The sequence below is a fragment of the Ceratotherium simum genome, chromosome 30 (assembly GCF_057802395.1).
Source record: "Ceratotherium simum simum isolate JZ-2026a chromosome 30, ASM5780239v1, whole genome shotgun sequence".
In the NCBI taxonomy this organism is placed as follows: Eukaryota; Metazoa; Chordata; class Mammalia; order Perissodactyla; family Rhinocerotidae; genus Ceratotherium; species Ceratotherium simum.
Window position 1 is genome coordinate 16,309,526 of NC_141929.1, and position 27,257 is coordinate 16,336,782.

Genomic DNA, 27,257 nt, shown 5'->3' on the forward strand with positions numbered 1-27,257 from the left:
TACAAAGCAATTTATAACAAATTTATAAGTTTGTCAAATTGTGTTGCTATGTTTTATGCACACAGAAACTCAAGTCCATATTCCAGAGACCCTCTCAGACAAATGAAAGCTGAATTTTCCAAGCAGGCAGCTGTAGCTCATTAGATTGCCATGGACCATGAAAGCCACTTGCCAATAGTGTCAAAAGACTATTACTCATTTCAATCTCACCAAAGAGGACAGATCTTTTTTGATAAAACATTAGTGAAAAACACTGAGTTTTGGGGCTGTGGCTAGAATAGATCGGCACACACAGATGGAAACTTAGTAGAAAAACTAAAGCCAAGTACAGATGGCAGACTGATGTTCTAGCTTTTCACCTTCAGAGATCAGAGCTGCCCCCTAGCTTTCAAGGGAGGGGGGAAGACAACCTAGCAATAACAGTGCACTTGCAGCATGCATGATAATTGCACCATCTGACCTGACAGAACTGTCAGTCTGAATGGCAAATTCTCTGCATGTGATTTGAGTTTTGTAATCTCAGCAACTCAAAACAGAGAAACTTAAGGGGCCAATCAAATTAGCTTTGAATGTCAATCACTGTCCAAGCAATGCAGTTAATCAGAAAAATAAGGATCACACTCAGAAATTGTCTAAGTCCTTATTCAGCAATCACAAAGACAACTAAGGAAACTCTAGACATTTAAAACTCTGTATAATTAAATTGATTATTAATATGCCATAGCTAGTATGCCAAAGATGAAAATAACATATCTGGATAATTTGTGCAAATATTAAGTAGTCTTGCTCTTCAGACAGTTTTTAAATCTAGCTAACTACTTAATACTCAACTAAAATTTAGCTGGGTAGACAGAGCCTGATGTTCAGTATAGACTTTAGCACTAAGGGATTCCAGGGTGCAAGTTATGTTCTATTTCTTGATCAAGGTGCTAGCTACTTAGGCATCATTAGGTTATAAAAATTCATTGAGCTGTACACTTATAATATGTGAATCTTTGTGATCAAAGAAACGTCATGTCCTCTAGTCAACTGCCTCATGAATTTAGTCTCTGAGAAAAGCTAGAGTATCAAATTCCCATTTGATCAAGATCATCCCAGCTTCACACGTACTTGTTTTTCAGCTTTCCTAGCTAAACTGTTTAAGGATAGACTCAAGTTAGACACAGAGCAATGGAATATGTCTCATTACATTTGGGTCTATAATCTCATAATATAGTATATAACAATGAGAATTATTTTTTTCTAAAGACTTAGGAAAGTATTTTTTAAATAGTCTTGATAATCATGATGTTTTATTCCTGAAAAGACCTACCTGAAAAGTTATACCTTTGAAAATGTATTTTTAGCAAATGGACAGCATAGACTAATCAGCCTAAAGTTCATTTCAGTTCCTCTCTAACATTAACCAGGGTTTCAATGGAATATTCTTTTTAGATTTACGTTTTTAGTAGCCTAATATTTCTAAATAACCAAAAGTTGAATTAACTATTAATTGAGCCATATGAATTTGCCATTGCTATAGGTCAAAAACAGCTAAATTTTGGCAGTTTCACATGGCTTGACCTAATAGAGTTTTTTAGACAGTTTCAATTCTACTTTAGAAAAAAGCAAATACATGCAAAAAAATGTTTACATGATGTAATAATACATGTAAAAAAGGTTTCCAAAGGAAACAACTAAATGCAAAGGTATAAGGAAGAGGGCCAGCCCTGTGGCTTAGCGGTTAAGTGCGCACGAGCCGCTACTGGCGGCCCAGGTTCAGATCCCAGGCGCGGACCCAGGCACCGCTTCTCCAGCCATGCTGAGGCCGCATCCCACATACAGCAACTAGAAGGATGTGCAACTATGACATACAACTATCTACTGGGGCTTTGGGGCAAAAAAAAAGGAGGAGGATTGGCAATAGATGTTAGCTCAGAGCCGGTCTTCCTCAGCAAAAAGAGGAGGATTAGCATGGATGTTAGCTCAGGGCTGATCTTCCTCACAAAAAAAAAAAAATGTATAAGGAAGAATAAAAATAGTTGGCTTTATGAGAAGGGGAAAAAATCAGGCAGTTCAACAGGTTACTGAAATCCTGGTAGTGATCGATAAATCGACTTCTGCTTCACCTTTTATGAAGAGGCTGTACTTAGCAAATCACTGTGTAAGCTGCCTCAATAACAGCACTCCTGCTATCAAGTTTACTTGCAATGATTCCAACAAAGAAATTAATTTCTTAGATGACAAGAAAAGGTTATCTGAAACGGGGAAAACACAGGAGACTGAGCTTTCTGCTAATAAAACAGACAAATATCAGTCTAGGCACTGAATTTAGAGCTGTTTTACGCTCTGAAAGATCTGAATTCCCTGTAGGCCAACCACTACCACTACCTTAGACACACACACACATATATACACACATATATGCATCCAACATATATATATACATACATACTTGCCCCAGTTTACCTGTTTTAGCAAGGTTCCTAGTTAACGCACTGAAAGTTCCATGATTAGAAACCCAAGCCTAAGCAAACTGGGATGGTTAATTACCCTAATCTACAGCTACCAATCCATGCATGTGCATGTGTGTGTGCAAATACACACACTCACTCTCACCTATCCACTTCTCAAACTCCAAAGAATATTTTCCTAAAACTTACAACGAATTTATTAACTCTTCAGAAAATAAACAGTGCTATAAAATTATCCAACAGATATTATTTGTTTTATGACTATATCAGTAAAATACATAACTGGCAGGGATCAAATCTGAGAACTTGGAAACTGCCATTCATCACAAGTCATCAGACTCACTCTTTCCTAAAAAGTTTCACGTTTAAATCATATTCACTTCGCTAAGCATTATCATAGGTAATCTCCTACAATTATTCTATTTTGTAAATATGAGGAAAATCTCTGTGGCATTCTATAGGTTTGAATCTCAGCTTCACCACTTACCAACAATGTAACCTTAGGAGAAATTGCTTAACCTCATTAATCCTCTATTTCCTAGTAACTAAAATGAGGAAAATAATAATACCTATCTCATAGGGTTTTCATGAGTATTACATGACGTAATATATATAAAATGCTTGGTACAATACAATAGCATAAAACTAATTCTCAATAAATCTTAATTATTATTATAATTGCTAACAGTATTATTGTACTGTTAAGAACTTACAAGTGCTTTGAAGGTAGCAGTCATCTATTCCTATCATCTTTGGTGGAAACATTTTCTATTAAAAATAATTTATTTCCTTTTATAATATTTAGATTTCTAGAATTATTCTTTCTGACTGTAAAAAACTAAGAGAATATTGAATATTTTAAAAGAAAGAATGTCCTTATAACAAGATTAATTACTTCTTTATATGGAATTTCTTCCCATTATTGAATATCAACATCAGTTGTAATAGTGCAAGTAAAGAAAAAAAATCAAAGCCCCTTGCCCCCTAACTTTAATAAAATATAATATTTAATGGGCCAAAATACAGGTGATAAAGTTTTATCTGTGCTAAAAAAGAACAAGTGTAAACATTAAATCAAAATCAAATTAAATTTTTGTTTGAGGAAACCTTTAAAATCATCTAGTCCAATGCCCTCATTTTATAAATAAACCCAAAAAAAGTGATATGGCCAGAATCAGAGACAGTATAAGAATTCAGGATTCCTGATACCTTCTCCAATTATCTTTTCAATATGCTTCTCTCCAAAGCATAAGTGAAAATCATGAGACAAATTTCTATTCAAAATTTCTAATAAAAATCATCTTTGAATACACAAAGCTAATTAAGAGGAGGTGTGATGAGAAGGATGAAGGAAAATAACTAGTATGATATAGTAGAAAATACACTTTGATGTCAAACAGAGCTTGTTTCAAATGCCAGCTCCATCACTCCTTTCCTCTGTGTCAATGGGCAAAGTACTTACTCTATCTGAGTGTCAGCTTCCTCATTTGTAAATTGGAGATAATATCACCTAAAACAAATAAATAAGATATAAAAAGGGTTAGAATAACACGATAGTGATGAGTCACACTACCCGTGTTCGAATCCCAACTCCACAATTTACTCGTTGTTTGACCAAATTATATAGCTTCTTTGAACCATGGGAAGTACTTTAGCATAGAACATGGCACATAATAACTGTAACAAGTTTCAGTGTTATCAATATTATATATAAATCACCTGCCACTTAGTGGGTAGTGAATAATAAAAACAACCAATACCACTACCAACAACAATAAAATACACCTGCTTTTACAAGTAAAACTGATTGACAAAGCCAACATGCTATATAAAAATCAATACTATCTATCCTAAAATAGGCCCATACCCTGAAATGTGTGAAAAGTTCATTAGATTGGGATTAAATATCAAATTCAAAAAGTACAAAACTTAAAATCTATCAAATAAATAATCATTCTGTAGTGACACATTTAAGAAAATTGTTGTTTTCAGAGTATTGGATTTTAAAACGCTCAGTTCACAAGTCAGGAAAACATGATGTAAAGTCAGAGTTAGTTAATAGCAGAAGTCTTACAAAGTATGAAATAAAGCTAAAATTGTAGCAATGATACATAAGAAAATCTGTAAGAGACCAGCTATGTATAGAAGAAACCATAAGCTTTGGAAGACCATGTCTAGGTTTTCATAAACTCCTAATCAAAAATATAATAAGAGAAAAAGAAACAGTAGAAAACCACAGCCAACATATCACCATTTAAGAGAACCAACTCCCAGGTGATTAGAAAAGATTTATCTCTGAACTTGGTGGAAAGGCATGATTCCTAAATCCAAAGGGAAATTAAAACCACAAAGTTTAAACAAAACAGCGTGAAAAAAATCAATACCTCACAAAATAAAAAGGAATAATTTAGTTTTTCACCTTTCTTTTTACAAAAATTCTATTTTTAGATCAGATACAGCGGTTTCAGATACTACCATGTCTATAAGCTGTATTTGGTAGGGAAATACCTGTTTTGCTCACTACTTCTAAAGGTAAATAGGAGGTTTTGCATTTAAGTTACAATGTGGAATACTTCAGAGTAACCTCATGCCAAAATGGCACATTTCTGAGAGATGCAAAGGTATTCAATAAAAAGCTTTTAAAGGCATATTTTTAAACTTGCAGCAGGAAAGCTTTTCTGTGTCAAGACAGTAATTCTTTTAACAGCATTGATCAAAATGTCATTCTTTTATGAGTGTACAATACCTTTTAATGGCATACAACAAGCCATTAGGGTTATACACCTCTGTATAGCAGACAGCTTACTGGAAAAAAGGGAACACTCGCCAAGATACAGTCAGTAGTCTAACAAGGAACCTTTTTCCCCCTAGCTGCTTCATTCTAAAGTCCACAACTGAAATTATCCAAAGATTAAGTGTAAACTCTCTTCAGTTCTGTAATTTAGAAGCGCTTTCACAGAGGCCTAAGCTGCAAGGTCTAAACTATATCTTTGTAGATACCACATGATGGCCCTGAAAACAGTCTCTCACCCAAGGCCAATGAGAAATTATTCATGAAGATTAGAAAATAATGATGGTTTTATTTACTTTACTACTTTCTGGGGAAAGAAGAAAGTGAATCTAAAAAAATATTAAGATATGATCACTTTTCATATTTATTTACAAAGCCAAATACTAAAGGAACATTAAATTTATGTGTTACTCTACCATAAAATACCTCTTTGTCAACTAATATTGATCAGGTAGTCTTTCATAAAAGGAAACTATTTAAAAATCATCTTAAAACAAGTCCTGGTCTTTGGGGTATTCATGCTTTAAGAAAGATAAATTCCAAAACTATTTAGAAAACTTAATCGCAAGAGTATACAAACTCATAAAAAGCTTCCATCAATTTGCCAAATTTCTAACCACTCAAGAAATGGAGAGCTAAGGGATGAGACAAAAATAGAAAGTGGACTTTTTTTTCATGTTAAGCCTTATTTTTCACTATTAAAAGAAATACGACTTAAGTACAACCAAATTCTTAGAATTACAGAAATATCCCAGAAAAATTGATTGTAGCCTAAATCTCTACCTTCTGAAAACTATTTAAGGGCTTTATAGAATCTAAAGACTGTTACCAGCAATTACAATCCCATACCAAAAGTAAAACTCAGCTTTACAGACAATACCAGATGCATTTCAAAACCTTTTTTCCTAAAAGCAAAGTTTTAAAAATAGAAGAATCTGTCTCCTTTTAAAAGTGTGTGTGTGCGTGCGCGTGCACGCGAGCGCATGTGCAGTGGGAGGAAAATAGTAAGAGAAATGACAAAGTTCCTATGAATGGCTTTCTAAATTTTATAGTCAAACAGAAAGTTCTGTTTTAGGCAATGTAGAGAACCAGAATATTTGCACCAACTCCATTACCGAAAACAACCTAAAATGCCAGGTAATATAGAAATATCTTCTTAAAATCATCCAAATTGATAAAAATGGTAAGAAATTATCAATTCAAAATCTAAGTGAAAGTGGGAACTCGGAGATGGTAAGTGGGGTGCTGAATCTGCTTTTGCTCTGAGGATATTTGGTCAACCATTTTGACCAGAGCTTTAGACTTACAAACCTTGTTAGGTATGAGGGATAGAAAACAAAAACAGACACCACCTAAGAGTCTAATGGGATACTCTTCTCCCACAAGCTGGGAACTCAAAGGCTTACCCCCTCAATGTAAAGGTGATCCAGGAGTCTGGGCCTAAGAGATTGCAAGGAAAGTTGTCTTGGCGATGAGTAAAGCAGAGGAAAAACATAAAACCACAAGAGGTTGTAACCACAACCTAGCAATCAAGTAAACATACATGCCAAATTCACATCACCAGAATGGGCCCCTCAAAATAACTAAACATAAAGTGGTGCACAACTGGTAGTGCCCTCAGACGCCAGAAGGTAGCAAACACAAATGTTATCTGGTAGAACAATCTATTAAATACACAAGAAAACAAGTCACCACGGAAGAGAACGAGCAAAAACAAATCTACAAGGATTTCATTTCTTGGGATTGTCAAACACAGATAATATAATAACCATGTTTAATGTTTAAAATAATTTTTAAAGTGTAAAAATATCTTCACAGAACAGAAAATTAAAAATAAATTAACTAGAAGGTTTGAAAGACATGTATACAAATCAAATATGCAATAATTGAAAATAAAAACTCAATGGAGAGGCTATAGCAGACTATCTCAGAAGAGACTAACCCTCCCAATAAGGCTAAAGAGAAAAACTAGGTAAAATATGGAAAACAACTATGTGAAGGCACGAGAGAGCTACCAAAAGCAGTATGAAAGAGAAGTACAGAGAGGTAAGCTCAACTTTCACCTTGGGTTTTCTTAAGTCATTTGCCAATTCTCAGTCAGGAGGCTGAGAAGCTAAGGAGAGCTGTTAGCAGCATCACAGACTAGGGGAAAAAAATTTGAAGTTTGGGAACTGCCTGTGGTAAACCAGAAATGTATCCGAAGAATGAAACCCAGCTATATATCAACTCAATCGTGGACTGGATTAAGTTTAACTGTCTCTAATCTACCTACCTGCCAGAAGCAAAAATAAACCCTCTTTTGGAAAAGTTAACATCATCCAGATCCTCAAAATATCACACCTAATGTCTGATATTCCATTGACAATTACTAGGCATACCAGGAGACAAAATCACAATAAGATTTTTTTAAAGAGAAAAGAAAAGAAGCAGACCTACAAGAGACATAGGTATTGCAGTTATCAGACCTGGACTTTAAAATACCTTTGATTAATATATTCAAGGAAATAGAAAAAGACTTCAGTTTCCCATAAAATAAGGGCAACCACTAAATCCAAATGTCTCCACATAACCTCAACAAAACTTTAAAAATAAAAATGGAGTGAGGAAAACTCTCATACTCCACATCTATAGCATAACTAAGAGACAAAGATACCATAAATTTCAAATACATGTAAGTAGAGAAATGAACACTAAAATGCAGCAACCATTTCTGAAGCTTATGCTGGAGAAAGAGAGATAAATAGAGACTATATAGAAAAGAGGAGAGGGAAACAGGGGCTTAAGGGTGACAAAATACAGATAAAATAAGCAGCAGAAGCAGAGAAATCTTAAAAATAGGTCTAAGACCTGTTAGATTAGAGTACTAGCTACGGTGGAATCAAAAGAAAGGGGCCTGCCATTGCAAGAAACCAAAGTGACAATCTTGGAAAAGCACCACTTCTAGGAGAGGGGACAGTGAGTAACTTTGGTGGAAAAGAAAAAGAAGAAAACAAGAGAGAAAAATAATGGTTCTATAGAAATAAAAGAGAAGCACAAAATTAGAGACAAGTCAAACCCTCCAAAACAAATGCACCATAGATTCAAGATACTGTACTTTATTATAGCAACAGAATAGGGTGCTTTTGAACAAAGAAACCTTATAAACTCTCTCACCACCTTCTATATAAACTATTATTGCTGGTCAATAAAAATAAAATATTCAAAACTGATCAGAAAACAGAAGGCAAGAATGAAAAAAAGTTATTATAAAAGAATACAGAAAATGAGAACCAAAGTTTTCAGCTAATGAACACCCCTCTCCAAAATAAGGTAAGGAGGGAGGGAAGAAGGAAGGAAGGAAGATGAAATATATATAAAATAATGTGTCAGAATAGAGACCATACATAGTCATATCAATAAATGTACACTCTTTAACTTACTTATTTTTAAAAGAACACATTTTCAAGTTAACGTACAAAGCAAAACACAACTCCGCAATGTATTACAGAAACTTATCTAAAATAAAGAGAGTCAAAAAGTAAAAATACAAGGGTAAAAATACAAAGGTATTCAAGGCAAATGGTAATAAAAAGAAAGTAAGTGCTGTAATTCTGTCTTAGATATGATAGAATTAAGAGCAAAAAGCATTACATACAAAAAACACAACATTTTATGATCTAAAGACAATATTCAAAATAAATATATAATAGTTATGAATATCTATGCACCAAATAATACAGCAACTACTTTGACAAAATAGAATCAAGGAGAAATAAAGATGCAAGAAAGAAATCAAATACAAGACATCAACATACCAAACTGAGTCTCAGATAAGTGTACAAAAGAAGTAAAAGGACATAGAAGACATAAACTCAACAAGCTATATCAATATCTATATCTTTAAACTCCTGTAACAGAAAAAATAATTTCCTTTTCAAGTGCACATGAAACATTCACAAAAATTGACTATCTATATGTTAAGTCTCAAATAAAGCGTCAACATGGTCCATAAAGTAGAAACAATATAAATAATATTCTTTGATCATACAGTAACAGTAGCAATTAAAAACAAAATAAAACATAAAGAGGGGCCGGCCCCGTGGCTTAGCGGTTAAGTGCGCGTGCTCTGCTGCTGGCGGCCCGGGTTCGGATCCCAGGCACGCACCAAGGCACCGCTTCTCTGGCCATGCTGAGGTCGAGTCCCACATACAGCAACTAGAAGGATGTGCAGCTATGACATACAACTATCTACTGGGGCTTTGGGGGGAAAAATAAATAAATAAATAAAATCTTTAAAAAAAAAAATAAAACATAAAGAGTCTTTCACCCGGTAATTTTAGAAATTTCTAGCACAGTCTTCAGTGAAAGGGGAAATATAAACTGACCCACTGGGCCGGCCCTGTGGCTTGGTGGTTAAGTATGTGCGCTGCAATGCTGGTGGCCCGGGTTCGGATCCCGGGTGCGCATCGAGGCACCACTTCTCCGTCCATCCTGAGGCCGAGTCCCACATACAGCAACTAGAAGGATGTGCAGCTATGACATACAACTATCTACTGGGGCTTTGGGGGGAAAAAATAAAATAAATAAAATCTTTAAAAAAAATAAAAAATAAACTGACCCACTAAACAAAATAGTCACAGACAATGCCAAATGTTGGAAAAGATGTGGAGCAATTGAAATTCTTATACAAAATAGTGGGACTGTAAATTGGTACAACCATTTTAGAAAACTGTTTGGCAATTTCCACTAAAGTTAAACACATCCTGGCTATATGATCCAGTAATTCTACTCATAGATAGATAGATACACACATATATATATACATATATACATACACACACACACACATCAAAAAGAATAAAATAACTAGGAATTAACCAAGAAGGTTAAAGACTTATACAACAGAAACTACAAAACACTGCTGAAAGAAACTGAAGAAAATATAAATAAATAAATATAAATAAATGTTCATGAATTGGAAGACTTAACATAGGCATACCTCATTTTATTGTGCTTTGCAGATATTACATTTTTTACAAGACCCTCCATCAGCAAAAGGATTATGACTTGCTGAAAGCTTAGATGATGGTCAGCAATTTATAGCAATAAAGTACTTTTTAATTAAGGTATGCACATTGTTTTTTTAGACATAATGCTATTGCACACTTAATAGACTACAGTATAGTGTAAACATAACTTTTAACGCACTGGGAAACCAAAATATGCATGTGACTCACTTTACTGTGATATTTGCTTTCTTGTGGTAGTCTGGAACTGAACCCGTAATATTTCTGAGGTATGCCTGTATTGTTGAGATGTCAATACTACCCAAATGATCTACAGATTCAATGCAATCCTTATCAAAATCCCAATGATCTTTTGTGCAAAATAGAAAATTTCATCCTAAAATTCATTTGGAATCTCAAGGGACCTCAAATAGCCAAAACAATCTTGAAAAAAGAGAACTAAACTGGAGGACTCACACTTCCTGATTTCAAAACTTACTACAAAGCTACAATAATCAAAACAGTGAGGTACTAGCATAAAAACAGACAAATAGACCAATGGAACAGAATAGAGAGCCCAGAAATAAACCCTCACATATATGTATGGTCAAATGACTTTTGACAAGGGTACCAAGACCAATCAATGGGGAAAGGTTGGCTCTTTCAATAAATGGTGCTGAGAAAACTGGACATCCCCACTCAAAAGAAAGAAACTGGACCCTTACCTAACATCACATACAAAAATTAACTCAAAATGGATCAAAGACCTAAATGTAAGAATTAAAATATAAAACTCTTAGAAGAAAACATAGTGCAAAAGCTTCATGACATTGGATTTTGCAGTGATTTCTTGGATGTGACACCGAAGGCACAGGTAACAGAAGAAAAAATATACAAATTGGACTTCATAAAAATTTCAAAATTTTGTGTATCAAAAGACATTATCCACAGAGTAAAATGGTAACCCAGAGAATGGGAGAAAATATTCGACAAGGGATTAATATCCAGAATATACAGAGAATTTATAAAACTCAACAACAAAAGAATAAACCACCTGATTCAAAAATTGGTGAAGGTCTTGAATAGACATTTCTCCAAAGAAGATATACAAATGGCCAATAAGCACACAAGAAGATGGTCAACATCACTAACTTAGGGAAGTCTGAGTCAAAACTACAATGAGATACCACCTCATATCCATTAGGATAGCTACTATCAAAAACCCCAGAAAATAAAAAGTGTTGGCCAAGATGTGGAGAAATAAAAAGTGTTGGCCAAGATGTGGAGAAATCAGAAACCTTGTGTGCTGTTGGTGGCAATGCAAAATGGAACAGCTGCTGTGGAAAACAATATGGCAGTTCCTCAAAAAATTAAAAATATAATTCCCATATGATCCAGCAATTCCACATCTGGGTATATACTCAAAAGAAATGAAAGCAGGGTCTAGAAGAGTTATTTGTACACCCATGTTCGTAGCAGCATTATTCACAATAACTAAAACATGAAAGCAACCAAAAAGCGACCAATGAATGGATAAGCAAAATGTGGTATATATGGAATATATGTGGAACAATGGAATATTATTCATCCTTAAAAAGGAAGGAAATTCCGCAATATGCTACAACATGGATGAATCTGAAGGACATCTGGCTAAGTGAAATAAGCCAGTCACATAAATACAAATACTGTGTGACTCCACTTATATGAAATACTTAGAGTAGTCAAAGTCAGAGACAGAAAGTAGAATGGTAGTTGTCAGGTGCTGGGAGAAGGCGGAAATAGGGAGTTATCGTTTAATGAGTATAGAGTTTCAGTTTTACAAGATAAAAAGAGTTATAGAGATGGATGACAGTGACGGTTGCAGAACATTATGAGTGCATATAATACCATGAACTGAATACTTAAAATGGTTAAGATGGCCCCATCTAATAAAATGTAGTAAATTGTGTCATCTTTATAGAATGACAATTGAGAAATCACATCCTTATTTCTACAGCAGGTACAAGATACTTGTTGCATGAGTTCAACTTCAGAACACATAATTAAAATGTTTGCATTTACTCCTTCTTTATTCAGCAGGTTTTAAGTTCAGAATCTCATACTGTTGTTAATTCATACTATTTAATACCTGAACTCCTATCTTCCCTACTCTCTTGGGACAGAAAGGGTGATGTCTTTTTTTTGAGGGTTTTTTTTTTTTCAATAAGTCAACTTTTCCAGTGACCACAGTTCCTCATCTGTAAAAGAAGTTAATAGTACTTAGCACATAGTGCGATCAAAGGGAACAAATGAGGTAACTGTAAGATGATAATAAATGTTAGTTGTTGCTGTTGCTACTATTATTAGTATTCCCACTTATTATTTTTCCCAGCAATGATAATTTCTTTTAAGAGTATATCCTAGCAATAATAACTGCTTTTCAGAGTAAGGTCAAATACCTAGAATAAGCCACTCTAAGGAATCTTGAGGATCCCACATAGAAACAAATGAGACCCCTATAGGGTATGTCTGTGATAGGCTGGCTCTACATTACCACAGAAACAGGTCTTAGGGTTTTGTTTTGTTTATTCCTTTCTTCCCTAAAGCTGTCACCAACTCTTGGGGCGTTTTCTCCTTCAGGATTGACTGCAGAATAGGACACATATTCCGCAGTGTGTGTGTGTGTTTAATTTATGTCCCACCAAGTAATCCGAGTAGTCATTTTCATTTTAAGTATTTTATTGCTAATTGTTGTAGGGAACTAGGTAGTGCCTAGCAAAAATAATGAAGATGTAGAATGCATTAGTTTCCTAGGACAGCAGTGACAAATTACCACACAAACTGGGTGGTTTAAAACAACAGAAATTTATTCTCACAATTCTGGAGACTAGAAATCTGAAATCAAGGTAGCAGCAGGGCCATGCTCCCTCTGAAGAGTCAAGAGAAGGATCCCTCCTTCCCTCTTCCTAGTTTCTAGTGGTTGCTGGCAATACTTGGTGTTCTTTGGCTTGCAGCTGCATAACTCCAGTCTCTGCCTCTGTGGTCAGATAGCCTCTTCCCTCAGTGTATGTCTGCTCTCTGTGTCTCTGTATCTAAATCTCCTTCTCTTTTCTCTTATAAAGATACCAGTCATGAGATTAGGGTGGGCCTCATCCTAACTTGGATTACATCTGCAAACACCTTATTTCCAGATATAATCACATTCACAAATACTTTGGGTTAGGATTTGAACATATCTTTTTGGGGGACACAATTCAACCCAAACAAAAAATGTCTCTAAATTTAAGAAGTTGAACAAAGTTCTTATAATCTCTGTCCATGTTGTGCAGGTCTGGGTTTCTAGAAGCCCCTTGGGCCTCCTGTTTCCCTCATATATCCCTGTAAATAGTGCTTTTTAAATGACCCTAGCCCTATGAACTCACAGCTCCTATAAAGTCTTCTCTTTACAAAAATTTCTCTTCCTAGGTAACAGGCTTCATAGTATAGTTAGAATAAATTCCTGTCCTCCTTGAGGACAGGGATCAAATCTTTATAATTCCCTGATACCAGAATAGGGTCTGATATCAATAAAAAGAAATCATTCAAGTACCCTCTTCTTTCAGCTGTGTAATCTGTTTCTCAGGGGACCTCCTGACTAGGTGATTACCTTTTAACTGAGCTCCTATGCCATGTAAGAAAGATTTCCTTAAGTCTTTTCCTCACACCCCACATCCTTATGTTTTCCTCCCTCTGAGACTATTTGATATCATTTCAGAAATCTCCGAGAAGGCATTGATTTGACTTCTCAGGGTAGCACCACTTTGCAAAATGTGCATTAGTGAAATTGCTTCCAGGTCATCATGCTTTACATTTTTGCTTGGTGTAGTATTCCCAAAGGAAACCACAACTTCTTTAAAAGAAGTTATATGATTTTGACTTCATGTATGCAAATCAGTCCTCCCCCAACATCCTTTTCTCAATTGGTTTTGATCTATCCTCAATTCCACATTTGATATTGCTACTCTTTTGTAAGTAAAAAAAAAATTAGCTTATTTATCCCTTCTAGGTTCTACCTCCCTTTTGTCCTTTATATTTTCCTTTATATTTCTTTAAAAGATTATTTGAAATATTCTAAAAATAAAATAAAACTAACTTCTGTATACCTATCACACACCTTAAGAAATAACAAATTACTTGGGGCCGGCCCGGTGGCATAGCAGTTAAGTTTGCACGTTCCGCTTCAGCAGCCTGGGGTTCACTGATTCGGATCCTGGGCAGGGACCTACTCACTGCTCATCAAGCCATGCTGAGGCGGCGTCCCATATAGAAGAACTAGAAGGACCTACAACTAAGATATACAACTATGTACTGGGGCTTTGGGGAGGAAAAAGAACAAAAAAGAGGAAGATTGGCAACAGATGTTAGCTCAGGGCCAATCTTCCTCAAAAAGAAAAAAAACGAAAAAGAAAAAGAAATACTACATCACCAAATATAGTTTAAGCACTCTATGAATTCTTCCTTAATAACATTCTTCCTCTTTTTCCCCCTACAAGTACACACTACAAGTTATCCCCACAACTAACTACTATCTGGAAGCTGATGTTTATGACCCCTATGCATTTTTTATACTTTTGCTAAATTATATAGTGCTCTATATATTCTTAAACTGTAATTCTGTATTATACCTGTTATAGATTTCTCAGCAATCTTTTTTTTTTTTCTGCTCAAACTAGGGTTGTGAGATTCATCATATTGACACGTATGTCTCTGCTTCATTATTTTAATAGCTTCTTCACTTCTTCATTCTGAGAATATACAACCATTTTTATAATTATTCTTCTACTGATTGGGAAGAATCATTCTGGACATCAATCCTTAGACAACTGAGTTAGTTTCCATGTTTTGCAATTTTAAACAATGTTGTTTGAAAGACCCATTAGTAGATCATGACTAGTGGGTTTCTTCCCTTTGTTTTAACAGCTCTATGGAGATATAATTCACATACCATAAAATTCGCCCCTTTAAAGTGCACAATTCAATAGTTTTTAGAATATTCACAAAATCAGGCAGCCATCACAAGTATTTAATTCCAGAACATTTTCATTATCCCAAAAAGAAACCCCATACCCACTCTCCATTCTCCTCTGTCCCAGTCCCTGTCAATCACTAATCTACATTCTGTCTCTATGGATTTTCCTATTCTGGACATTGTATATTAATAGACTCACAATACGTGGCCTTTTGTGACTCACTTCTTTCACTTAGCACAATGTTTTCAAGGTTCATCCATGTTGTAGCATGTACATTAATTTGATTGTGATGATTTCATGGGGGTATACATATTTCAAAACTTATTAATTTTTATGATTTAAATATATGAAATTTGTTGTATGTCAACTATACCTCAATAAAGTTGTCAAAAAAAATTTGCAAAAGATTTTAATAGATGCTTTACCAAAGAAGATAAACAGTAAATAAATACATGAAAGATTCTCTTTATCATTAGTCATTAGAGAAATATGCAATTAAAATTACAATGAGATATCAACACACACTTACTGGAGTAGTTAAATTTTAAACTACTAACAACACCAGGAGCTTCTGTGAACGTAGAATAACTAGAACTGTCATATGCTGCTGATAGGAAAACAAATCGAATAGCCACTTTGGAAAAAAGTTTGGCAGTATTTTATGAAGTTAAACATACACTTACCATATGATCTAGCAGTTTCACTCCCAGGTAGTCACTCAATAAAAATAAAAATCTATGACCACACAAAGACCTGTAGGCAAATGTTTATAGCAGATTTATTGCTAATAGCCAAAACCTGGACACAACTCAAACGTCCATTAACTGGTGAATTGATAAAGAAATTGTGATACAAATATACAATGGAATACTATTCACACATAAAAAGGGATAAACTAGTGATACATGAAACAACATGGATGAATCTTAAATGCATTATGATAAGTGAAAGAAGCAAGACACAAAAGGCTGCAAACTATAGGATTTGATTTACATGATGTTCTCAAAACGCAAACCTATAGTGGCAGATATCAAAGCAGTGGTTGCTAAAGGCTGAGGATTGATGACAAAGGAGCATGAAGGAACTTTATAGACTTACAGAAATATTCTATATCTTAACTATAGTAATAGTTCAAAACTGTTTACATTCATCAAAACTCAAAGAACTATATTCCTAAAAAGAATGAATTTTACCATATGTAAATTATGCCTCAATAAAAGTGACTTTAGAAAAAAAAGCAGCCAGGAAAAAAAAAAACCACATTACACACAGGAGAACAAAGATAAGAATGACTCCAAATATCTAACTAAACACAACACAAGCCAGAAGACAAAAGAATAATAAAGTGCTAAAAAAATAGTCAACTTGAATTGCATATCCAGTTTAAAAATAAATCTTTCAAAAGTGAAAGTTAAATAAAAACATTTTTAAGCAAATAAACCCTAACAGATTCCATCACCAACAAGCCACACTACACACACTACAAGAAATGTTAAAGGAAGTTCTTCAGACTGAAGAAAAATGATGAAAACTTGGATCTACAAGAAGAAATAGAGTGCCAGAAATGGTAATATGTAGGCAAATAGAATTTACTCTCATTTTCTTAATTTCATTTAAACCTCCTCACAAAGAAAATGCCAGGCCTAGATGGATACACTGGGGTTTTCTATCAAACATCCTATACAAACTCTTTCAAGAAATAGAGGAGAATACAACACATCATTTAAAGAGGTCAGCTAGCATTGCCCTAATTCTAAAACCAGACAAACACAAGAAAGCAAAACCAAAGACCAACCTCCCTTATGAACACTCTAAAGGAAACACTTACAAAACCATATTAAAAGATATAAGAACAATTAGGATATACTACGTTCATGGATGGAAAGACTGAATACTGTAAAGTTAACAATTTTTCCCAAATTAATCTGTATATTCAATGCAATTCCTATCGAAACCCCAAAAAGATTTCTCATGGTATTTAATAAACTGATCATGAAATTCATATGGAGGCTCTAAGGGCCAAGAATAACTAAAGCAAAAGAACAACTTGGTATGCGGGTTAGAGGGAACAGTTTAACCTGTTGGAAATTGTCTTATTTTAGAGCTAAAGTAATTAAAACACCGTATTATATGTGCAGGGCTAGTCAAATGAGACAGACTAGAGAGCTCAAAAACACAGGCAAACAGATGGAAACTATACGGGACAAACATAACTTATCCATTCAGTATGTCATATTCCAGGGACTGGCAAACTTTTTCTGTAAAGGGCCAGACAATAAGGCTTTGAGGCCCATATAGTCTGTCAAACTACTCAACTCTGACCTTGCAGCCACAAACAAGTAAACAAATGCATGTGGCTGTGTTCCAATGGAACTTTATTTACAAAAACAGACGGTGGCCCAGATCTGGCCCATGGGCCATGGTTTTCCAAATGGCAACAGAACAATGAAAAAAACTTGACTTAAAACCATTCCTCACATCATACAGAAAACTAAGTTTCAGGTGAACTAAAGTTCTAATGTGAAAAAATAATGCTTGAAATAGTTCAGAAGATGAGGTAGGAGATTATATTCAGAACATGCTGGTAGAATTTCACAATAAAAATTATTTTAATAAAAAAATCAAAAAAATTAAGGCACAAATTATTTTAACTCTTCATGTTGATCAAGAATTTTCCTACTTTTTATGTTAATTCAAAAAGACTCTGGATATAAAATCTTGTCAACTTATGTCTTGTATGCCTGTGTGCTCATATATTACCATCATCTGTGAATGACCTTCCTATAACTTTAGAAAGTATTTCGGTGACTTCTAAAATTCTTAAACCAGTGCTCATTTGAAGTTTTACTGCTCATGCAACTGCTTCAGCCTTCTCAATCCCCACTTCCTTCAGAACTACAAGTCTTAAAACAACTCAGAAATTAAATGACATGGCCATTTTTTAAAAGTAAAACACTTAGCTGGTTTTGCCACTTAACTATTTCTTCTTTTCAAAAAATAAAAATAAACTTCCAGAACTGGACTGGGGTTCTACAAATATTCATACTTCAAAGTGGGCTCTAGAACTCCCTGAAATTGATATAAAATTTGTATGTGATTGTGTCATATTCTGTACAAAAGCTCCAAGGTTTTCCCTGGTTCTTAAAGGGGACTGGGACTCCCCCAAAGTTAAAAAACTCTGTTCTAGAGGCTGGACACATCGAAAATCAAGTTGAATTATCAAATTGGAAAGAAAATAGAGGATTTTCGTAGTCATAGAGGATGTAGGGAAAGTTGTCCAATTATACTGCAAAACTCCTGAAATGGTCCTGAATCTCAATTTGAAATTAAATACGTCGGGGGCGTGGGGTAAGTTGTATAATAATAGATATAGAAGCTAAAGGTTAGTGAAGAGAATGTTTCAATCAATGGTTGCTTTTATGTTTCGGATCAAGCGTGCGAGTTTGATTGTACTCCAACAGACCTATTGGCTTTATTGTTTTGAGATCTGGACAGTGTTCTAACCCCACTATGAAACGTATCTATATCAACAAGGTCTGACCAAGAACGAAATAAGTTTTCGAGATGAATCCATCTCGAAAGTCAGCAACTGCAGACAGAGTCAGCAACAGCAACAACAGTGACTTACATTTCTGTAGCACTTTACAAAGCGCTTTCACTCGCTGCTTTCCACGTGACCGTCACTACATCCCAGGTGGGAGCAGCATCCTCTTGATAAGGAACGTTCTGGACTCAGTTAGTGAGGTGTGGGACGCTCCCCAGGTTGCTCAGGAGACATTTTTCCACACTGTCAGGGGCAGGTAAAAATTTTCTGAGAGTGTTGGTGATGGAGAGGAGGATATAATTATGAAATAGATCGGGGGGGAGAGAAGGAGCCTTGGGGAAGATGTAAACACGACAGAGCTGGAGGGTTGCTTCTGGGGAGGGAAGGAAGCTGAGAGACACGGAAAGGAGGCGTTAGGAGGAGCCTTCCTTCAGGGGCGACAGAATGGGGGCGGGCGCGCAGTCTCTGAGACGCGAGGAAAACGACGAGAGGGAAGAATCTAGAGGCTGCGAGGGGGCGAACAGAGGGCCTGCCTCAGGCGAGCGAAGCAGCGCGGCTGAAGTCCCCATTCTGTGGCGGCCTGTGGGACTCAGTGCCCCTCCACGGCCGGCTGCCCCTTTCCTCATTCTCCCCTCAGGGTCTCTCACCACCGAGTTGCTGGCTCCAGCAAGACGCCCCGCTCCGTTCTGCACCTCTCGGACCCTCCGCGCCACAAATTCAAATACGAGTTCCAGGGCCTTGCGGGCCCGAACGTCTCCCAGAGCAACGGCCGGATGGACCAATCGAAGCCCGGCAGCCCCAGACGTCCAAGCAGGTGGGCGTGGCAAAGGGATGAGGGTGGGACGATACAGTGTTGCCATGACGACGGCTTCCGGGTGGGCGGGTCGAGGCGACATCCGACCGGAAGGTGAGACTCCGCGGGAAAAGACGCCCTGGTAGGTGACTAGGAGGTTTCTGGCTGAGGCCGTTTCCTCAAGAGTCATCGCGGTCACGCCACCGGCCGCCATTGACTTTATCCTTCTCTCTCACCAAACGCTTTTCTTGTCAAGTTATAAAGTGCAAGTTGTTTCCCTAAGGTAAGCTTGTGCCAAAACCACCCCCTCGTTTTTTAGGGGGTAACGGAAACTGACCCTTTGTCACACAATGAGCGAGTACTGAAAAAGGAAAAGGTGAGGATTTGGAATTTTTTACTACGTTGTACACATTTTGTAGTCTTTAAACATTGGGTTCAACTTGAGTTACGATTAAATTTAAAATTCTGGTTCTTTCTGATCCCCAAATTCCATCTGAACCTGGTAATGGACAAAGATCTGAATTTTTAAATTTTCTGTAACAGTCTCAAACTTTCTCTGACTTAAATTCTTACTCCCCCATAAATCTGAAGGCAGATGTTAGACGGCAGGTGCGTTGAGCCCAAACCCTTCCAAGAATCAAATCAATTCAGTTGAGTCTACTTTCTTTAAGAGAATTATTTTAGTCTAAAATAATTGAAACCAGATGCTAAACATGGCTCCTTTGGTTCAATGTATATCTCATTTAATGATGATGGTCTCACATAAGTCTATCTCATTTATGAAAGGAAGTCAACATTGTTGAAATGACAGAGGAGAAATAAGGCTTTCAACAGACAGATAATTCTAAAAAAATCTTACAGCTTTAAAACACATCTTTTAGCAAACCACAAAAGTCATTGTTAAATTCTTGTCACCAGAATCTGAAAGAAAACTTCAGCAAAACTTATCTGCTTATCAAGAAGAATTTCTCACTCTAGAGTTAAGGCAGGGAAGCGTTTATGAAAGCTTAGATCTGTATGTGTTTAAGTTTCTGCCAGCCCCTTTCTTAAAATTCCATCTTCAGAACTCCCTGCTAATGAGCACTTTTCCAGCAGCTTGGATGAAACGTTCTGAATAACTTCCTCAGCCTGAAGGTTAGAAATTTCATTAAATAAAAAATTAAATACATTAGAATACTTAGGTATGAAACATTAATGAACTGAGTAATACATTCTTCAGAAGAGGAGGCACTTAAGAAAACACAGGCCACCTGCATTGTAGAGCCATATAATGTGATGAGATTTGATAGATAGGCAAGAGATCAAAAAATGGTCAGGGTTTCAAAAGAGAATGTTCCGTGAGCTGCTTACTGCCTTCATAGACCGTTTGAAAATAAAACTAACTCTCAGCAGAAGCCCAAGAGGCCTCAGAGATGAACCAGAGCATCCTTGGGATGTCAGTATTGTACTGAACAAAGTCGGTTGAACTGTTATTCATCTGGCAAGAAAAAAATGCCTAAATTTTATAAGAACTTAGGTCATTAATTTAAAAATATATAGTGATGGGCCGGCCCTGTGGCTTAGCAGTTAAGTGCGCGCCCTCTGCTGCTGGCGGCCCGGGGTTTGGATCCCGGGCGAGCACCGACGCACCGCTTCTCCGGCCATGCTGAGGCCACATCCCACGTACAGTAACTAGAAGGATGTGCAGCTATGACATACAACTATCTACTAGAGCTTTGGGGGAAAAAATAAATAAATAAATAAAATTATAAAAAATATATATATATATAGTGATTTTAGGCTTTAGAAAGCAGAGAAAGGAGACTTGAACCTAAGTTAGGTATACTTGGAAAAAAGAATGTTCCCTCTAGTAGCAGACATGTGTTTGATTTTGTACACTGTATTCCTCTCCCCTAGATGTCCTCTCTCCTCTGCTTAGTTGAATCTTACTTATCCTTACAGAACCAGGTCAAATTCTGAATTTTTTGAGATGTGGCCCATAATCAACTCTCTCTCTCCTGAAAAACCTATGGAATTATAGATATACTCTTTATTTGGCATTTTTGCTTTAAGCCTTGTAATGTTTCTTATCATTTATATTGATGAATGTATCTTACATATAGTTTGCCTCATCTACTAGATTCTAAGCTTCTTAGAATTGTATTCACTACTGTACCTGGCAGAATGACTTGGACATGGTAAACATAATTTTGATGTAAAAATGCCTAAGTTAAGATTAATGTTAAATATAGTTGGTAACTGTATTAGTTTGCTAGGGCTGCCATAACGAAATACCAGAAACTGGGTGGTTTAAACAACAGAAATTTATTTTCTCACAATTCTAGAGGCTAAGAAGTACAAGATCAAGGTGTCAGCAGGGTTGATTTCATTCTGAGGCCTCTCTCCTTGGCTTATAGAGAGACATGTTCTGCCTTTGTCTTCACATGGCCTTTCCTACATGCGTGTATGTCTCTGTGTCCAAATTTCTTCTTGTAAGGACACCAGTTATGCTGGTTTAGGGCCCATCCTAAAGACCTCATTTTAACTTAATTACCTCTTTAAAGGCCTCATCTCCAAATATAGTTGCATTCTGAGGTACTGGAGGTTAGAACTTCAACATATGAATTTTGGCAGGGGCGAGGGGGGAGGTGGGCGGGGGACAGTTCAGCCCATAACAATAGCCAACACTCAAAAAGCAGAAATGATTGGGAGCAGTTGTCTGTCACCATTAGAACTCTCGTCTTTAGACCTAAAGATACCATAAATGTGTAAATCAGATTAGTATAAGGTAGTAGGGAGTGGTAGAGCCTGTGGTAAATCAGAGTATATTTGCCCAGACAAAAGACATTTGACTTAAAATTTATAAATAAAACAACCCCCACCCTCACCCTGGCTCCCCCCCAAAATAATACTGGGCCATCCAAACAAAACAAACAGCTAAGTGGTTTTGGCTCACAGGGCATTGGTTTGCAAAAGCCACCAGCATATTATTTCATTTGGAATTGATAACCTCTTATAGTGGATACTGGACATATTAAGTATGTTTTTGCATATCCAAAGACATTATCCCCAGACCCATTGGTTCATACATAACTTTTTTACTGAGTACCTGCTGTATTAAAGGAACTGTACTAAGTGCCATGCTGTGATTAAAATCCATATATTTGGCCACATATATCCAAGAGTTACAAGAACATCCATCCTATTTTTGAGATAATTTATTAAGTGTATAACTGTGCATAATTAAGTACTTTTTGGTACAACTTTATCCTGTAAATAAATTAGAACTCTGAAAAAAAATTCCTTGTCAGCTTATGTCCCCTGATAAGGATAAGGCTCTGTCCTCAAGTACAAGTATAGAAGAAATCAGACATATACAAAAATATTTATAATGCAAGATAAAAGTGAGACCATAAGAGAATTATAGATAAAGTGCTGTGAGAAATTAGAGGAGGAAAAGATTTCTTACAGCTGGGTGTGTTACTAAAGGTATTTAATGCAGTTAGAATTAATCTTTCCCATGGCACCTGGTACTTCTAATATATCATTAATCAACATGTTATATGGTAGTTATTTGCATATGTTCATATCTCCCTCAATACACTCTGAAATATACAAGAATGTCTTAGTCTTTATATGCTCCAGTCGAGTGTTACCCAAAAATATGAGAGTCATCTGGGGAACTTTTTTAAAAATAAATGTTTCTCAATTCTAGCTCTGGAGATTCTAATTTAGTAGGCCTGGAGGGGTTATAGAGAATCTCTATTTTGAAAATGTTTCTCCCACTTAGTGATCCTGATTATCAGCCCCATTTGGAACCTTCTGCCCTAGAGCACCTAGTATATAGCATGCTCTCAATAAATTTTTGTCAGATTAAATGAGCAGAGCTGTGATTTAGTAAGATTAATAAAACCCCAGTATGTAGGATGAGTTAGAGTGGAAAATACCTTAGAGGCAAGGAAATCCTATTACAGATGTCCAGCTAAGAGATGAAGCAACCCTAAACTAGTGTAGAGGCCATAGGAAAGGAGAGAAGTGGATGAGAAACATTGGAAAGGTAGAATCTACAGAATTAGATGAAACTTGATATAATGCACTAGTTCCCAAAACATAGTGTGCCTAAGACTTACGTGGGGTGTTTATTTAAAAAGCAGGTTGGTGGGCTCTATCTGTGAAATCCTGTTTAGTTAGTTAGTCCAGGGTGAGGCAAGTGTATCTGCATTTTTTTAACAACCCTCCCTCATGATTTTTATTAAGGTTATTTAATTGTTTCAATTTAAGAACATGATGATCTGTTGACCATTTTGAGTGAGGAAGAGGGAAGATAGAAAAATAATTCTAAAGATTAAATCTTGAGACAGAGTGAGAATGATAAATAATTCTAAAGATTAAATCTTGAGAGAGAGTGAGAATGAAAAGCCATTAATAGACACTGAATATTTGGTTTAGAGGGAAATAAATTTCATCCATGAAGCTATTCAGCAAGAAGAAATGCAGTTTGAGAGCCTTGGAAAGAGGTAGAGAGTGAGGAAAAAATTGGAAAACCTTTGTGATAATAAAGATTTCTAAGAGAGAGAGATCAAGGAAAAAGAAGAGAGTTATGGAGAAAATTAAGGGGGTATTTCTCCCTTTAGAGATTTTGAAACGAAGGAGGCAGCATATGAAACAGAAGGTGGGAAGAAAACGTGGAAGAACCAAAAAACAAGAGTCTCAGGCAAAGAATATTTCTGTCTAGTATGAATGAGAACTACAAGGGTTGTGGGGTGGATGTGGAGAGACTTTTGGAATTAACGTCTATCTGGTACCCTTTAATAGAGGGAGTTTTGTAGAATTTTGTGGTTGCTGTGAGTTGGCAAGTTGATGGCAAGAAAATCTAAGCTAGGGATGGTTAAGCATACCGTACAATGTGAAGCCAAAAAAGTGAGAGAGAAAAGATATTTGCACCCTCATGTTCATAGCAGCATTATTTACAATAGCCAAAACATGGGAACAACCTAAGTGTCCACTGGTGGATGAATGGATAAAGAAGCTGTGGTATGTATATACAATGGAATGTTATTCAGCCATAAAAATGGGAAATCATACCATTTTTGACAACATGGATGAACCTTGAGGGTATTATGCTAAGTGAAATAAGTCAGACAGAGAAAGACAAATACTGTATGATCTCACTTATATGTGGAATCTAAAAAAAAACCGAACTCATAGAAAAAGAGATCAGATTTGTGGTTACTAGAGGCGGGAGAGGGGGGTGGGATTGGAGATAGGCAGTCAAAAGGTACAAACTTCCAGTTACAAGATATATAAGTATTAGGGATGTAATGTACATTACAATGAGTGTAGTTAACACCACTGTATAGTATATATGAAAGTTAAGAGAGTAAATTCTGACTTCTCATCATAAGGAAAAAATTTTTTTTCTTTTTTTGCTTTCTCTTTTTATTGTATCTATATGAGATGATACATGCTAACTAAGCTTATTGTGGTAATCATTTCACAATATGTGTAAATTAAACAATTATGCTGTACACCTTAAACTTATACAGTGATATATGTCAATTATATCTCAATAAAACTGGGGGAAAAAAGTGAGACATTGTCATTACATGAAAGAAATAACCCATCAAGATGCTTATATTTTGTTAGGGATTTCTATTTTTTATTACAATTGAAAATGATTTTTTAAGAGCAGGATCAAAGGAAATAAAGAGATAAAAAGACCTTGATAAATAGTAAACATCCATCATTAGCAAAACCTGGATTTTTCTAAGGTTTCTCCTGGATAGTAGGGAGGAAATGAATTAATAAGTTTAATTAAAAGTCTCCTTTTTAAGAAGTAAAAGAAAACAAAGGAATATAAGGAATTTCTGGAGTAGAGTTGTTTTTTAAGATAAGCTTTAAAGAAGAAAATTTTGGGAAGGAAACTAATATCCTTTCTAGACTTAGCATCAAAATGGTTTTATAACATTGCATCTTATATGCCAACCTTATAAGCTATCCATAAGTACATAACTATTCTGATAGTTTGTATAACAGATCTAGATTCAAATTCAGACCTGCCTCTTACTAGATGTGTGTTCAATCTTGATTAAGGTCTTATTATATAAAATGGAAATTTACAAAACTTGCTTCATAGCATTGAATAAAATATTATATTAAATATGTGCCTGTCATATAGTAAGCATGGTGACTCTTTTTATTAATTGGATAACTTTATGAAAGTTACCTAATTGCTTTGAATTTTTAAGTGTTCTCGGTCAAATAGGAATAGTTATATGGATAAAGACATCCATACAAGGACATAAGGTTATCAAGAAGATTGGGGTTATTAGAAGATCTTGTAATATGCTTAGCACATAAAAACACTCAGTAAATGGCAAATGCTATTGTTATGTCAAAAATCTCAATACCACTTATTTATATCACTTTTCACAGTGCTTTGTAATATATTCTTCATATAGTCTTTTCAACCATTTTGTGAAGTAGTCCGTTTTACAGATGAAAGTCAAAAGCTTGAGTAACTTAGGGCCAAATAAGAAGCAAAGTCTTCTCACTCCCAGGCCGGTTCTTTTTCACACCAAATAATATCTGACATTTAAGTCACAAACAATTTTTTTAACTTTTTATTTTGAAATTTTAGATTCACCTGTACTTGCAAGTAATAGTACAGAGAGGTCTCTTGTACACCTTCACCCAGTTTCCCCCAAAGGTAACTATATCTTGTATAACTATAGTGTAATATCACATCCAAGAAATTGATATCTACTGATCTTACTCAGATTTCACTAGTTTTATATGTACTGATTTGTCTGCATGTGTGCATTTAGTTCTATGGAATTGTACCACATTTGTAGATTCATGTAACCATCATTACAGTCAAGATACAGAACTCTTCTTTCACAACAGGGATTCTCTGTGTTACATTTTCAACAGCCACAAGGCTTCTGCCTAGATCCCAGCCACTAAGCCCTGGCAGCCACTAATCTGTTCTGCATGTCTATAATGTTGTTACTTTCAGAATGTTATATAAATGGAATAGCAGTTGTAACCTTTTGAGATAGATAAATCTTATTGTTAATAAAATTTACATTTAAATTGTATGAAATAGGAATAAAGACATTTAAAAACAAAACATAAACCTTCTGTCTAGTGGAGGAGTGGATCTTTTTCCAAGTTCTTGGCTTATAGATAGTAAGAGAGAAGGATTGGAGGAATAAAGCCACATGACAGCAGTTAGCAATGGCAAGGACACATTTCAAATCCTAGCACAATTGTTCTTGGGTTTCTAGATAGTGTCACTTTTTCTCTTTAAAAATGGTTCAGTGACCGTTGCCTGCCTTTCTTCTGAAAATGCTTTCCTGTGAAAATGAACCTAGTTGTAGATCTTGGGTGGATTTTTACTGTCACATCAGTGAATATGGAAAAATTTATAAAGAAGGGAGTGATATGGAAAATGATGGAATAGGAAGTTTCAAGGCTTTGTCTTCCCACCAAAACAGCCATTAAAAGGGAAAAAACTTGGAGTGACGTCAGCATCATGGTGGAGTGAGTTTTCCCATAAACTCTTCCCCAGATAAGAAACAACAGAAGGGACAGTCACAGACCAACAAGGGACTCTTACACAGCAAAAAGGAAGATCGGAAAGACCCCCGCTGCCTCACATCTGAGAGTGGACATGCTGGGGCCTCCGGAGGAAGTGGGGAGAGGTAAGAAGAAATGCTCTC

At 35.8% G+C, this 27,257-nt stretch overlaps 1 long non-coding RNA gene across 2 annotated transcripts in view; it reads right to left on the reverse strand.

The window, feature by feature from the left end:
• Positions 1-19,480, reverse strand: part of LOC147913107 (uncharacterized) — a 191,050-nt gene extending 171,570 nt beyond the window's left edge. For both annotated transcript variants that reach the window (XR_015549146.1, XR_015549145.1), the window contains exons 1-3: positions 19,409-19,480; positions 18,846-19,004; positions 3,916-3,963 (exon numbers count right to left, since the gene is read on the reverse strand). This is a non-coding gene — a long non-coding RNA (uncharacterized LOC147913107). The remainder of the gene's footprint in view (positions 1-3,915; positions 3,964-18,845; positions 19,005-19,408) is intronic.
• Between the last annotated feature and the right edge of the window lie 7,777 nt (positions 19,481-27,257).